The sequence below is a fragment of the Rattus norvegicus genome, chromosome 17 (assembly GCF_036323735.1).
Source record: "Rattus norvegicus strain BN/NHsdMcwi chromosome 17, GRCr8, whole genome shotgun sequence".
NCBI classification, from domain to species: domain Eukaryota; kingdom Metazoa; phylum Chordata; class Mammalia; order Rodentia; family Muridae; genus Rattus; species Rattus norvegicus.
In genome coordinates, this window is record NC_086035.1 from 8,335,413 (window position 1) to 8,351,974 (window position 16,562).

At 47.4% G+C, this 16,562-nt stretch overlaps 1 pseudogene; it reads left to right on the top strand.

The window, feature by feature from the left end:
• Positions 1–14,647: 14,647 nt before the first annotated feature.
• On the top strand, positions 14,648–15,066 carry Rpl35-ps1 (ribosomal protein L35, pseudogene 1; annotated as a pseudogene).
• The last annotated feature ends 1,496 nt before the right edge of the window (positions 15,067–16,562 follow it).

Genomic DNA, 16,562 nt, shown 5'->3' on the forward strand with positions numbered 1-16,562 from the left:
GAGGAAGAGGATGGGTCAGGTTGCTCCCTTTTCCTCAGAGGCATTCAGTTATCTGTGGGCACCGCACTGCCTTCCTCCTCAGACCAGTGCTGCGTCCCCACACGCTGGGTTGGATGTCGGGGATGCTCTGCTGTCTACCAGGCAAAGCCACTGCCTGGATTGCATGTTGACTACATACTGTGCAAAAGGAGCACACAGGGGGTTGGGGATTTAGCTCAGTGGTAGAGCGCTTGCTTAGCAAGCACAAGGCCCTGAGTTTGGTCCCCAGCTCCGGAAAAAAAGAAAAAAAAAAAAAAAAGGAGCACACAGCAGGCTCTAGGGTAAGTGTTCTCAGCCTGTGGGTTGCGTACACACACACACACGCACGCGCGCGCACACACACACACACACACCATGGCTTCTAGTGTAGCTCTGTATCACAGATGAGGAAACGGAGGCTCAGTACGACCCACCTGTCAGCCATCTGTACAAACTCCGATTGGTGTATTAGTTGCTTTTCTATTGCTGTAATTAAACATTGTGACCAAAAGCAACCTGGGGGAGGAAAGGGCTTCTTAGCTTCTACTCCCATAACAGTCCATCCTCAAAGCAGTCATGGCAGGAACCTAAAGGCAGGAACTGATACTATGGACCAATGCCGCTCACTGACTTGCTCAGCCTGTTTTCTTAAACAACTCAGGGCCAGCCAGGGGTCACACCACCCATCTGTGGGCTATGCCAGCCCACACCAATCACTAATCAAGAAAGTGTTCTACAGACTTGCCTACAGGCCATTTGCTGCAAGTATTTTCTCCACTGTGAAACTCCTCTTCTGGAGTTACTCTAGCTTGTGTCAAGTTGACAAAAAGAAACTATGTAGCAGAAAACGTTTATTTTGGCTTAAGGGTTTCAGAGAGATAACAGTCTGTTATGGTAGGTAGGCACGGCTGCGGGTGGCTTCCCGCAGATGTTCTGCTCTGAAGTACACTGTCTACTGTTCCTGTCCGCCATCCCCACGTGACCTTCCTGCCTGCCTGAAATCCTGGGATAAAAAGACTTGGCCAGGGCTGAGCTAATTATAGAATGGACATCAGCCATTCAGGCAACATGGCAGCACAGGCTTACCGTGGGAGCTAGGTTCATTTTACTGCTGTCAAGTCTAGTTGTGTTCAAGAAGAAGGACGGCACTCCCGCCACATGCTCCTGCAGGGTTTCTCCAGCCGCTCAACAAAGGGAACCACAACCTGCCAGGCAGAGATTGCTCCTTGCCCCACATTGATGGACTCGAATTCTGTTTGAGCAGAGGCAGCCACTTCTCCACTAGCGAACAGCCACGATGCCCGATGCCATGGGATTCAGCTCAGGACTTCAGTTAGCAGTGGGAGGAAACCATCCATATTCAGAGTAGTCCCCGCACCAAGGGAGCGGTAGAACAAGAGGCTTCCTCTTAACGGTTTCCTCAAAGGCAGGACCTAACAGTCATTTCTCCATCAGAAAGGCTGTTCCCTTGCCATGGCGGTCATTAAAGACAGCCAGGGGCTAAGCACTCACATTGGTTCAGCCACAGAAAAGATTGTGAAGCAAGAACATTACGAGAGCAGTTTCTTTATGGTTGCTCAGACCACATGCTTTCAGGGACTGCTAGGGCTTCCCCACCAAACCCCAGTATGGGTCCCATCTTGGAAGAGCCTAAGGCCCCTGTCCAAGGTGGCCCAGTAGCCAAGAGCTCTTCAGCAATGTTAAAGGTCCAGCACTCTCCTGAGTAAGGTAGCTATACAGTCTTGGTTTGCCAGGGAGAGCGCTGGCCCCTGACTTGTTGTCCTGAATGAAAAGCATTGCCCCACCCCCACCATGTGTCTGTCCACATGGATACCCAGGCAATTAGGTACTAGGTTCTACTTTCAAGAGAACAAAACTCAGGGGATGGAGACATGGCTCGGTGCTTAGGAGCATTGACTGCTCTTCCATGAGGACTCAGGTTCAATTCCCAGCACCCACATGACAGCTCACAACCATCTGTAATCCAAGATCTGACCCCCTTAATCAGATATGCTCGCAGGCTAAACACCAATCCACATAGAACAGAAATAATTTTTTTTAAAAAATGAATTCTGTAAGGATTTTAATTGAGAGAGAGAGAGAGAGAGAGAGAGAGAGAGAGAGAGAGAGGAAAGCTTTCCTTGCTAGTGTGGTTGATATGAGCTTAAAGCAAGGCACTAGCTTACCTCAGAGCCTGGAATGGAATACAGGCCTTTGAAATTTCATCTCAGAGCAACCTGGCAGTGCCAAAGCACGGGACAGCTTGGGGGTCCATGGAAACTCTGGGCTGTACCATACTCACGCTTCTGTGATATTTTTCTGATTTTCTCCCTCCCTTGAAAGGGCTATGGGGGCAGGGTTAGATCAGAGACCCAAGTGCACACCATGGAGCCTCGCCAGCTCTGTAACCTGGAGGAGCCTCAGAAAGCTCAGGGGTGGCACCAGACTCCTTTGGGCTCTCTATATGCCCCCTTTGTGTTACAGCCTTTAACTAACACCCTATTCCAGAGGCTATGAGCTCCGTCCAGACCTGCACAGTCGTACACCGGTGATAGCATAATCACCCAGTCACTAGAGCTAAACAATGCATAAAGCAGCTCGCTCCATAGCTGAAGGGTCCAGGCAATGTGTCCTTAAATCGGAGCACAAAAAGATGCTTCCTGGAGCCCGCCCCCTGAGCCCCACAGAGGCAAAGCCTCTCTCAAGTGGTAACCTAGAGCCCTGCTGTGGAACACCTCCCTTCTCCATACTAGCCTTGGCTGTCCTCAGCCATGCTAGGAGGTAGCTGTGACCTCTCAGCCATCAGGGTGCCTCCCCACACCACCTACCATGTGAGGGTGGCTGATGTCCCCTGTGCTGACTGCAATATTTTCATTCAGACACTAGAGACCCCACACAAATGTCCCTCGAGAACACACACCAGGAAGGTATTTAACTGACCTCCCAGGCCTCATGGTGAGAGAGCAGAGTTCTGCTCCCCCAACAGCTCAACCCTTTGGATCTGAGTTCTTAGCTCCAACTAAACTTGGTCTCCCCCAGTTCTTTTCCCCACAGCTCCTGCCTCAGGGGAGCATTTAGAATTCATGTCACTTGTTCTGCAGCAGAGCCTTGAGCTGTTTGGGAACCCCACAGGGGACCAGAAAATTGGCAAGACTCACACTTGTCTGTGCCGAGCCCACAGCTTTGTGCCTCACACATGTTTGCCCTTGGCCATGCCAGCTCTATAGGATTGACACTGACGTCATCTGTCGCCCCCGGTTTGTGTGCTAGAAGCTCTGGGTGGACATGTCAGAACCTCTAAAAGCCAGGCAGGGCCTAGCAGAGAGACTAGGAGGGGGAACTGTCCTTGGAGAGGCCAGCATTGCCTCAGGAACAGTGTGGCTGCCTCAGCCCACTCTTACCTCCTTCCTGTGTGGTGCTTTCTATACCCACATCTGTCATCTAGACACCACTCACCACAAGGCCCTCCCCAGCACCGCGCAGCTGACAGAGCCCTGCTCTCAAACCTGTGTAACTGTTAACTAACTAAACCTCTTTTCTTTATACATTCTCCAGATTCAGGTACTCCACTGTAGCAACACAAAACAGACTAACACACTGTATCCTCCGTTTGTTTGTTGTTGCTGGGATTTGCTTTATTTGTATCTGTGTGTGGCCGGGTATACGCATGCAAGTGCAGTACCCACAGAGTCCAGGAGAGGGCTTTGGAGCTCCTACAGCTGGAGTGACCAGTAGCAGCTGTGACCCATTTGATGTGGACGCCAGGAACTGCAAGATCAGTTTGTCCTGAACCATCTCCCCAGCCCCTATTCTTGCTTTGTAGTTAAGAAAACCAAGTTTAATAAAAATCCAATTGCATAAGGACACCCAGGCACCAAATCACCATGTCAGGACTTCTACCAACCAGGCCTGAGTATGTCGTCATGTTTCAACACGTCTCAACGCTGCTACATGACATAACATTCTTCTAGACACATTTACGTCTCCCTAGGCTTTAGGATCCTTGAATGTAGTGAATGGGTTTCTCTCTGGATTTAGTCTGGTGTGCATGGTAATCATGATTTACTGCTACCCACACATGCCCGGAAGGTTTGGTGTCCCTAGTCCTCAGAGCATGAGGACCCTAAGACTCATTCATCCACTCAGATCCTGGGAAAGTGCACCATATCCCTCCCATGCCTGGACCCACCTCTAGGCCCATGGTAGACTCTCCCATCCTGTCTTTGATACATTCCACAGCACAAGGGGTCTGCAGGGCAGAAGCACTGAGAGGACAGACAAGCTCCTAACTCACTCTTCCAGAGCAGACTCTGGAGCAAACTCGCAGAACTTCTGTCCAAGAAGCTGGGCTAGGGAGAGGCTCAGTATGAAGTGACCAAAACACACTACCGTTCTCTCAGACTACAGTCTAGTTGAGGAGCCTACTTGCTCTGACCCATCTGCTCATGGAATCACACCAACTGTGGCCTGACCCTTTCCCTACAAGCTTTAGAGCCTTCAGTCAGACAATTAAACACAAGCAGTTCCGCTAAGCACATCTCATAGACCAAGAAAAGAAGCCTGGTCCATCCGCTTGCATTCTGGAGACAGTGCACAAGCGCCACCTTGTGGTTATTTAGTAGATTGCATGCTCCCTGGCAGCCTGGAAGTTGGCACCATTGGAACAGGAAAGAGGAAGTCACATGGCTTCCAGTTCCTGGCTTTGATTGTTTATCAAGAAGCCCAAAGAAGAATGTTTCCTTGGTGTAAAACCCATCTCTGGGAACTAATGAGGAGCCTGCGTAATAACCCAGGCAGAAGCGCTGGAGTCAGAGCTGCCCAGGCTCAAGAGCTAGTGTGGCCATTTTCAATCTGTGCAGCTTTGATGGAACTATGTTCCTGGGTGGTGACTGTTTCTATAAAAATTAAAGGGGAAGCTTAACAGAGAATCTAGCCAAGATCAAAACCAGCGCACAGAGGGAATCACAGCCGAGAAATGGCCTCACAGGAAGGTCTGTGGATGAACTCTGGATCCACCAGTTACGTACACCTTGATAAAGCCAGGGCATTCTCTGTTTCATAAGGCAGATCACTCTGGTTTGCCTCAGAGAGGCGCAGTCAGTAAAGACTGGGAGGAGGAAGAGGATCAGAAGGAGGAGAACAGCTGGGTATGGTGACACATACTTCTTCCCCCAGCTTTGTAAGACTGAGGCAGGAGGATCACCAGGAGTTGAATACTAGCCTAGGAAAGATACTGAGATCTCAGGCTCAGGCCCCAGTAGAAGAAAAAAGGAAGGTCTGATTGTAGCAAAGAAGTGATCGTTACATTCCCTTTGCAGTTGCCAAGGAGGTTTTGCAAAACAAATAACCGAGTGAGGGTTCCGTGAAGTTATACAGTGTGACAAGTTGAAAGCCGGCAGGGGTCAGTGGGGGGCTTCTGTCTGGTGAGTTTCTTTTTATTTATTTGTTTATTTTTTAGTTTTTTTCTGTGTATGTCTTGATTTTTTTGTTTATTTTTTCCCTCCATCTTTATTAAATTGGGTATTTCTTATTTACATTTCAATTGTTATTCCCGGTTTCCAGGCCAACATCCCCCTAGCCCCTCCCCCTCCCCTTCTATATGGGTGTTCCCCTCCCCATCCTCCCCCCATTACCACCCTCCCCCCAACAATCACGTTCACTGGGGGTTCAGTCTTAGCAGGACCAAGGGCTTCCCCTTCCACTGGTGCCCTTACTAGTCTATTCATTGCTACCTATGAGGTTGGAGCCCAGGGTCAGTCCATGTATAGTCTTTGGGTAGTGGCTTAGTCCCTGGAGGTGAGTTTCAATATAAAACCAGCACAGGAGAAAGAACTGTGCAGGACAGGCGGTTGTTTTGTTTTTGCGCCCCTGACACAAGTTATACTCAGTCAGGGTTTTACCGCTGTGAAGAGACACCATCACCACAGCAACTCTTAGAAAGGACAACTTAACTGTGGCTGGCTTACAGGTTCAGAGGTTTAGTCCATGATCATCATGGCCGGAAGCACAGTGACCTGCAGGCAGGCATGGTGTGGGACGAGGAATCAAGAGTTCTACATCTGGACTGGCAGGCAGCAGGGAAATAAGGAGACACTAAGCCTGGCTTGAACATCTGGACTCCAACCCTGCCCCCATCTTTCCCCTACACCCATAACACACTTCCTCGAACAAGGCCACACCTACTTACTCATAGTGCCACACCCTATAAGCCTATGGGGGCCGTTTTCATTCAAAACTCCATAACTGGGAAGAGGAAACCTTGATACAGAAAATGTCATCATCAGATTGGCCCATGGGCAAGGCCGTGGGGGCAGTTTTCTTGATCAATGATTAATGTGGGAAGGCCTAGCCCACTGTGGGTGGTGCACTTGGGCAGATGGTTGTGGGTTCTGTCAGAAAACAGGCTGAACAAGCTATGAGGAGCAAGCCAGTAGGCAGCACCCGTCCATGGCTTCTGCTTTAGTGCCTGCCCTGACTCCCCTCAATGGCCTGTACCTCAGAATCTGGAAGTCAAGTAATCCCTTTCCTCCCCAAGTCGTGTTTGCTCACAGGGTTATGTTTATTACACTTTAGAAAGCAAACTTGGGGCTGGGGATTTAGCTCAGTGGTAGAGTGCTTACCTAGGAAGCGCAAGGCCCTGGGTTCGGTCCCCAGCTCCGAAAAAAAAGAACCAAAAAAAAAAAAAAAAGAGTGGCTCTTAAGGGCTGGAGAGATGGCTCAGTGGTTAAGAGCACTGACTGCTCTTCCAGAGGTCCTGAGTTCAATACCCAGCAACCACATGGTGGCTCACAACCATCTGTAATGGGATCTGATGCCCTCTTCTGGTGTGTCTGAAGACAGCTACATTGTACTTATATGTAATAAATAAATAAATCTTTAAAAAAAAAAAAAGAAAGCAAACTTGGGCAGAAGTCCATCAGGAAGGTCAAATATAGATGAGGGCTGAGAGTTAGAAAATGATGCCTTCCGGGCACTCTATGTGTTAGTTAATTCTTTGCAGCCTGTGTGGCTACACGTCAGGTAATTTCTACAGAAATTACCTTCCAGTCAGTAAACCTATTTCCACACGTCTGTCCTAAAAGAGGAGAAACCTGTTTCGGTAAAAATAAAAAGGGGCAGAACCGTCCCTGATGGTCCAACTCTCGCTAGTTCCAGCTCCAGCAGGCCATTGGAACGAGTGCTAATTAACCTCAGGTTAGTATTTCTCCCAGCGGTTCTCTGATAGCCTCAAACTCTCTGGTTCCAGCTACCTGGCCAAGTCATGGTTCTACAAGTCCATCAGCCACTGGCCTATCGCGGCTCCCTGCCCACACTCCCAGCCACTGCCCCCTGGTAGTTAAAGTATAAACTCCCAGCTACCCCATAACATCAACAAACTATATAACCCAACAATCAGATTTATGTGTTAAAATCTCAATCCACAATTCACCCACAGGATAAATTCACTGCCAATTAATAAAGATAGAAACCGCCCACCTAGACAAGATGAAACTGACCCAGTCCACCTGGATCTGGATCGTCCTGCTCCGTTGTCTCCATCTTGAACTTTTCCCTGCCTACCCTTCCTTTTCATCCAATGATAGGCCGCGCCTTCTCCTGGACCCGCCTTGCTGCGTAATGACATCATCCTACACATCACTCTTTCTGTTTAATAAAAAAACAACTTTTTTTTTTCATCAAATATAAGCTGGGTGCCACTATTACCATTAGAAAATCAGCTAGATGACTATATTTTCTCAAAGTTAATTAGTTTGGATAGGCTATGAGACTAATTAGTCTTCAACTCTGAGAAGGACCAAATATCTATAAACATAGGAAGCCTAACATGGCTTCCAGAACTGAGAGGTTGTAGAGACCACTCTCCACTAGCACAGTCCCCTATTAGCAACTCATGAGAGCAGTCTTCAGCCTTCTGGCCCAGGATCAACTGACAGACCTTTGAAATGCAGAAATCTAGAAGGGCTGATGATTCTGGCTCAGCTAAGATTATCAGTCGACCGTTCTGCATAATGTGTCCCTTTTTGGACCGTGTTAGTCTGTAGGTGAAACAGGCAGTTTTGTCCAGTGGCTGCCTAGTCACAAAGTATTACCTCCCCTGGAGGTAGAGATGCTCAATTTCTTCATTAAATCCGCCAAAGGGGAACTGTCTCAACAAAAGATAAATAACTTTAAATGTCATATTTTGTGGATTTCTGACGTTTTTGGAAATAGGAATCCCAGTCATGGAGACTAATGGCCGCTTGGAGGTGTTCCCATGGCGTTATTTACCATGAGGAGGAATAAATTTTCAGAAATAGTGTGAGGATGTTTGAACAGTCAGAAGGCGTATCATCACCTACCTGAAATGACAAATAACACATGTACATCTTTGTACACACACATACAACTACACACACACAACTACGCACATACATACACACAAAAACATACACGCACATACACACACACGCACACACACACAACTACACACATACACACACATACACACATACACACACTCACATACACACACTCACATACACACTCACATACACACACTCACATACACACACATATACACATACACACATACACACACTCACATACACACATATATACACATATACACATACACACATACACATACTCACATACACACACATATACACATACCACATACACACACTCACATACACACACATACACACACATACACACACATACACACACACAACTACACACACACAACTACACACACACAAGTACACACACTACACACACAACTACGCACACGCACAACTACACACACTGCACACACACAACTACACACACGCACAACTACACACACTGCACACACACACACACACACACACACACACACACACACAACTACTCTGGCTACCTTTCATACTGCCAGAAGGTGCTATGAAGGCTGCTAGAGGAAAATTGACAGCGACGGCCTTCCTCGGCTGCGGGTACTGACCTGTCAAGCAAGGTGTTCCCGCTAGTGTGGGAGGCCTGATAGAGTCAGCCAGCCACTTTCCGATAGGACTTGTAACTGTGCCACAGGAGGGAACCACACCCAGTATGCAAACCTGTGGCTCGGAGGGTCACGGGGAAGCTGCTCCTGCTGTTTTGCTTAATGAAGTGTCTGCTGATTGGCCTTTTAGATACTCAGTGTACGCCCGTGAACTAGTGCTGTCACCAGCATTGGCCAGGAGAGCTCCTCTCTGAGGTAGGCAGCAGTTACTACAGTCTTATACCTGGTCAGTGTTGTGAGTAAATGACTGTTGGATGTTTAGCCCCTCATTAAATGAGGGGTCTATATCACCCCCTTCCCGGCTCACAGAGCATCACGGAAGAAAGGATGGGAAGACTGTAGGCGCTGAGGGACCGGATGGAGTCACCACCGGATGGAATGTTGTCTTCCAGGCATTGATGAGCTCACAGCAGCAGCAGTGAACTGCTCCTGGCCTGTACAAAGCTGGGCCCATACAGTCAGTCACCAAGCCCATCTCCCCCAGAGGATTTACAGGCTATTAATGGCTCCTGGGAGAGGGAGGTTTTCTTCAGTGGTGTAGCTGCTGGCAAGTTGCTCCCTATACGATTATCCTGTATACTGGCTGGTTTTGTGTGTCAACTTGACACGAGCTGGCGTTAGCACAGAGAAAGGAGCCTCCCTTGAGGAAATGCCTTCATGAGACCCAGCTGTAAGGCATTTTCTCAGTTAGTGATCAAGCAGGAAGGACCCAGCCCCTTGTGGGTGGGGCCATTCCTGGTCTGGTGGTCTTGGGTTCTATAAGAAAGCAGGCTGAGCAAGCCAGGGGAAGCAAGCCAGTAAGTAACATCCCTCCATGGCCTCTGCATCAGCTCCTGCTTCCTGACCTGCTTGAGTTCCAGTCCTGACTTCCTTTGGTGATGAACAGCAATGTGGAAGTGTGAGCTGAATAAACCCTTCCCTCCCCAGCTTGCTTCTTGGTCATGATGTTTGTGCAGGAATAGAAACCCTGACTAGGACACCTGTAAGTAATCCCTCACATGTCCACCTGTAAGCAACCCTAATTAAATTCATTACAATCGTTAAAATGAACCCTGGAATGAAGGTAGACCATGGTCTTTTTGGGAAGAGGCACAGATGACTCTAGAAAAGAGGTGTAGTGACGAGGGGTGGGTGTGATCTTCAGCCTTAATAAAAGTACAATACAGTGCTTCTTCCCATACTAGGAGCATTTAAACCCGGAGAGCTGAACTACACCATCAGGAGACTGTAGCTGTTGAGACAAATCTGAGTTTCTAGCGAGGCATTCAGATTTTCAGTGAAAGTCACACATCAAGTAACAATGGGCAGTCCTCAGACCTGTGCCATTAGGTGATTTCCTCACCGTACGAACATCATACAGCGTATTTACACAAAAATAGCCCACGGCGTTGCTAAATGATGCAATCTTAAGAGATGACGTGCATTCAACCCATTGGTAATTACAGCATCGTCACACAAGGTGTGAGTGTATTTGGGATATAAAACTTACATACATAATAATTTATTAGAAGAAGAAATGTGGGGCTGGAGAGATGGCTCAGCAGTTAAGAGCACTGCCTGCTCTTCCAGAGGTCCTGAGTTCAATTCCCAGCAACCACATGGTGGCTCACAACCATCTGTAATGGGATCCGATGCCCTCTTCTGGTGTGTCTGAGGACAGCAACAGTGTACTCATATACATAAAATAAATAAATAATTCTGAAGAAACATTTCTTTAAAGTTTTTTTTATGTGTATGAGTGTTTACCTGAGTGTATGTGTGTAGCACGTGCCCACTTGGTACCCAAGGAAGTCAGAAGAGGATGTCAGAGCTCCTGGAACTGGAATTAAAGATGGTTGTAAGCCTCCATGGGGGTACTGAGAACCAAACCTAGGTCCTTTGCAAGGGCAGTCAGTGCTCTTAGCCGCTGAGCCATCTCTCTAGCCTCAACAATTTAATGTTTTTATTGTGGGCTGCATTTTAAGTTTGTGTAATCCTTGGGCCATTTAAATTGGCACCTTTTAATAAATCATTTTACAGATGAGTAAGCTGTGGGTTGGAAGAATCTATAACTTTTTGGTGAAAATGGCAGAGAAAAGATTTGAACTAGCCATGTCAATCAGAAATCCATAGGCAAGCACACTCCCTCACCTTTTGTGGTGGTTTGAATATGCTTGGCCCAGGGAATGGCACTCTTTGGAGGTGTGGCCTTGTTGTGGTGGGCGTGGCCTTGATGTGGTGGGCGTGGCCTTGTTGGGTTAGGTGTGTCACTGTGGGTGTGGGTTTTAAGACCCTTATCCTAGCTGTCTGGAAGTCAGTCTTCTCCTAGCAGCCTTCAGATAAAGATGTAGAACTCTCAGTTCCTCCTGCACTATGCCTGCCTGGATGCTGCCATGTTCCCTCCTTGAAGATCACGAATTGAACCTCTGAACCTGTAAGCCAGCCCCAATTGAATCTTGTCCATTATAAGACTTGTCTTGGTCATGGTGTCTGCTCACAGCAGTAAAACCCTAACTAAGACACCCTTCTTAGAGAAGGGTGAAGACACTGGGGAGGGCCTCCTGAATTCCGGGCACAGGTTGGTGCCATGAGTCCACGTTAGCTGTTGGATTCCCACCGTTTACCTTTATCTCTGTGATCATCCGTCTTCCTCAAGAAGATTGAGGTGTGGCTCAGCCAGGGAGCCCTGCTTAGTCAGAGCTGAGGGCAAGGAGTTGGCAAGGGTATGGGAGGCTTTGATGGACAGGTAGAGGGTAATGTGTGCTCTAAAATGGCGAGGGGGAGTGGGGAGGACAGAAATAAATCTCTCTCAACCACTGCCACTCCCTTTTGTTCTCGGACAAACACTACTCACTATGGTTTCCTGAGCCAGCAGCTCAGGTCTCAGGGGAGCAAGGCTCAGACAGTCCGAGCTTCAACAAGCAGGGCCCAGGAGCAGATTGGTAGGTCTCTAGCAGTATCAGTAGCAGAATGGGTTAATGTAGTTCTCACCAGCCCTGGCTGATTCCCACTAAGGTGAGTGTTATAAAGGCAGTGTGAGCGCCCCACCACCACCCTGTGCCCAGTCCTCTGATTTGCCAGGTGATCATCATCACGTGAGCTTCTAAACATTCCCACCACTGTGATGGCCTCCCCAGACACATGCTAGTGGACCTCTAGAATTGTTAGTCAGATAAACTATATAAACTCTGTGTGTGTGTGTGTGTGTGTGTGTGTGTGTGTGTGTGTGTGTGTGTACCCAGCCTTCCCAGCCCTATGCATTTTATTATAGCAACAAAAGGGGGGATAATAGACTCCCTGTGATTGTCTCATTTCACTTAATGAGAGGTCTTAAATCCCAGCACTATTAATCCATTTTATAGAGTATGACATTTGTTGAATAGGAAGCCCAAGCAAGCTACACACAGAAGAAAGATCCTCCCTACCCATCAAAGGAAGCGTCCTTCTGAGGCAAGCAATCTTCACTCCCAGGGCACTGAACCTGGACTACCTTCTGAACACTGGAGACAGAGGAGACTGGGATGGGGTACAGCACTAGGCTTTGGGGACCTAAGACTCAGAACAGTAGCAACACAGCTGGTGGGAGACAACAGCCCAGCGCCCTACTAATTGTCCCCCGTTTCGGTGTCCAGTTAAGAACTCAGAAGAAACCAATCTTTGTGCCTTTTCATGGTTAAAATTCTACATGGAACTGAAACCTCAAAGCAGCCACCAAGCCCGCCTTTGTTGGGTTCCTAGGCAATCCAGATGCCACATCTCAGCACCGAGCGCTAAGACAGAAAGCGCTCGGCCATTCAAAGGGGAGCTGACTGAACAAGAGCCCTTGTTCTCCTTCCCGGGTGCTGCAGTCCTGGCAATTTCAGACTCACTTTTAATCTCCGGAAGGAACGTTGTACGAACACACACACACACACACACACACACACACACACACACACTTCCTCTACACCACGGTCCTGCTCCTACCGATGGAAGAATTTCATGAATGACTAAGCAGTCGCTGTTGTCATTCTAGGAGTAGCAACTTGGCTTTTGGACCCTCAAGCTCCAGATTTCTCTTTAAAAGATAAACACGTTCAGACATGTGCGTGTGCACACACACATGCATGCATACACATACACACAATAATAATATGTGGTATTAATTTTATGATTGTATTATATTTTATAATATAAAATTATATTATAATATATACTACATTATCATATATTGTCATATTATATTATTAATATTATAATACCAATACTTATCAATATACATATAATATATAGTAATATACTATTAATTATATATAATTAGAGTGGCTAGGAAGACACAATGTCAACCTCTGGCACCCATGTGCACACACACACACACACATACACACACATACACACACACACACACGTATGCACACATACATACAGAGAAAAGAAAGGAACAGAAACTAAAGGCTCCTCTCTGGACAGTGTTTCTTCCCTGGAGAAATGAAAACTCCCTCTGAGGACAAGAGATGGGCAGTGGCCCAGAACTGGCTCTGTTAGGAATGAAGCCCATTCACTGATGAACCAGGTCTATACCCACAAGCCCCCGTTTCCCTCTCTTCTCACCAGGGACTCATTGACCACTGCCTTGGAAACAGTGGAGTCCTCTGAGTTTATTTATCAGCTTGGTTCTCTGTCTTGCAGCTACAATGGAAATTATTGTCCCCAAATTAGCAACCTTTTGGGTAGCCGCTGAACTAGACTGCTGGCCCCACATGTCTTTAACCTGTCTTTGGCTCAGCTTTCTCCTGCACTCTGGACAGGGCAATGTGTGGGTTTATCTTCCCTGCCACACAGATTATGATGTCCCAAGTGTGGGGACGAGCAGATGTCCCCGGTGTGGAGAGGGCAGGTACCTTAGTCCCAGTTTATTTTTTCTAGTTATTTTAAATAGCAAACATCTGGGAAGGAGGTGCCACAAAGGCCTTTCACTCACCCTTGGTGACAAGTTGGTAGAAACTCTACAAATGGCCACACTTTGTCAAAAGTGTTTGCATATACAATCTGACCCAGAAACCCTGCCTCTACCGTGACATACGTATGCATGTAAGAAGAAATATGAACAGTCATTGTAAAGTTACAATACCAACAGATGGATGGCTCCTAGCTAAATGAACAAATCAACCAGTGGGTGACTTTCACCCCATGGGAAATTATTCAGCCACTAAAATGTGAGGTCTTAGCTATTCAGACCCAGAGAGAGGCTCCAGTCATCTGAGTGAGGTATGGGCTATCTGTGGTGTGGAACAGCAGAATCCTGGTAGGAAAAAATAGATGAATAGATTCCTCAGGCAGGTCAATAGAGAGAAAAGTCAAACATATTTTGGGGTGAGCGCTTCCAGTGTCTGAGTGCCCATTACAACGTCTTGTGAGCCAGTTGCTTTTTAAGTAGTTGGTAGTTCGAGATCAGCCACAGAGAATTTACTCCATGGAAAACGAGAAACATGACAAGCGCGGGGAAGCTGCTCTGGCCCCAGAGTCAGATGTACACGTGTGCAAATACAGCTCAGGAAACTACATAAAAGTGTGGGCAAACTTAAAGAAAGCCAAGCAAGGCTCTCTCGAACCGGGCGGCCTCATCCGCGAACAACGCAGAACAACGCAGCAATGGCCAAGGCTCGGGACCTGCGCGGCAAGAAGGAGGAGGAGCTGTGAAACAACTGGATGATCTGAAGGTTGGAACTGTCCCAGCTTCGCGTGGCCAAAGTGACAGGCAGCGCCGCGTCCAAGCTCTCCAAGAGACGAGTCGTACGCAAATCCATCGCCCGTGTCCTCACTGTCATTAATGAGACTCAAAAGGAAAACCTCAGGAAATTCTACAAGGGAAAGAAGTACAAGCCCCTGGACCTGCGACCCGAGAAGACGAGAGCCATGCGCCGCCGGCTCACCAAGCATGAAGAGAAGCTGAAGACCAAGAAGCAGCAGCAGAAGGAGCGGCTGTACCCACTGCGCAAGTGCGCAGTCAAGGCCTGAGACGACGACAATAACAATAAAGTCCAAAACTGACGAGGAAAAAAAAAAAAAAAGCCAAGCAAGAGGCCGGAGAGATGGCTCAGCGGTTAAGAGCACTGACTGCTCTTCCGCAGGTCCTGAGTTTAATTCCTAGCCAACTACATCTCATAGCCACCTATAATGGGATCCGTTGCCCTCTTCTGGTGTGTCAGACAGGGACCGTGTACTCATATACATAATATAAATAAATCCAAAAAAAAAAAAGAAAAGAAAAGAAAAGAAAAGAAAACCAAACAGGGTAATTTAGCATCCACAGGAGCAAGAACAGGGTATGACCACTAAATGAGAACCACACAGCCAAGACTGAGGAAAACGCAGGTGGTGCAGGGAAGGAAATGACCTGTCCCTCTTTTTCCTGCCTACGTAGAGACACATTGTGAGTTGAGATGAAGCGCAAACGCTTAGGAATGGAATTCGACTGTGGGTCTCAGACTCTGGGGACTGCAGAATGTAGATGTGCCTATTCTGTCAGCAAAATAAATAAATTACTTTCAACATGCCAGGTTTACCATAAAAGTTCCTTCTGTAAGACCGGAACCCTGAGCCACACATAGCCCTCCAAAATTTCTCAGCCCCTCCTGACCCACAGAAGCACAGGTCCAGGAGGAAAAGCCAGGGCTACAAACAGATGGTGATTCCATTTTCTTTTTGTATTGTTTTCCTCTTTTAAAAAAAATACTAAAATGAGGGGCTGGAGAGGTGGCTCAGTGGTTAAGAGCACTGGCTGCTCCAGGGCATCCATGTTTACATGACGGCTCAACCATCTGTGTAACTCCAGTTCCAATGATCCAACGCCCTCTTCTGGCCCCCATAGGTACTGCACACATATGGCACACAGACCATGAGATATTCATAAATATATATATTTATGTATATATATGTAAAAAAAGAAAACTCACTAAGTTGAATAGGGGATATATACAGTTAATTTTAAAAATAAAAATAAAAAACATAAAATACAATCCCAGAATCAAAAGATTAATTTAATTTTTACAATAAAAATTAAAAAGGGGGTGGGGGAGAGATGAAAATAACCATAAGTTACCACAATAAACCACTCCCTCCCACCTGTCCCTGCCCTCTTCTTCATCCTGACATCTCTTTCTTTTTTTTTTATCTTTATTAACTTGAGTATTTCTTATTTACATTTCGATTGTCATTCCCTTTCCCGGTTACAGGGCCAACATCCTCCAAACCCCTCCCCCTCCCCCTCTATATGGGTGTTCCCCTCCCCATCCTCCCCCCATTACCACCCTCCCCCCAACAATCACATTCACTGGGGGTTCAGTCTTGGCAGGACAAGGGCTTCCCCTTCCACTGGTGCTCTTACTAGGCTATTCATTGCTACCTATGAGGTCAGAGTCCAGGGTCAGTCCATGTATAGTCTTTGGGTAGTGGCTTAGTCCCTGGAAGCTCTGGTTGCTTTGCATTGTTGTACATATGGGGTCTCGAGCCCCTTCAAGCTCTTCCAGTCCTTTCTCTGATTCCTTCAACGGGGGTCCTATTCTCA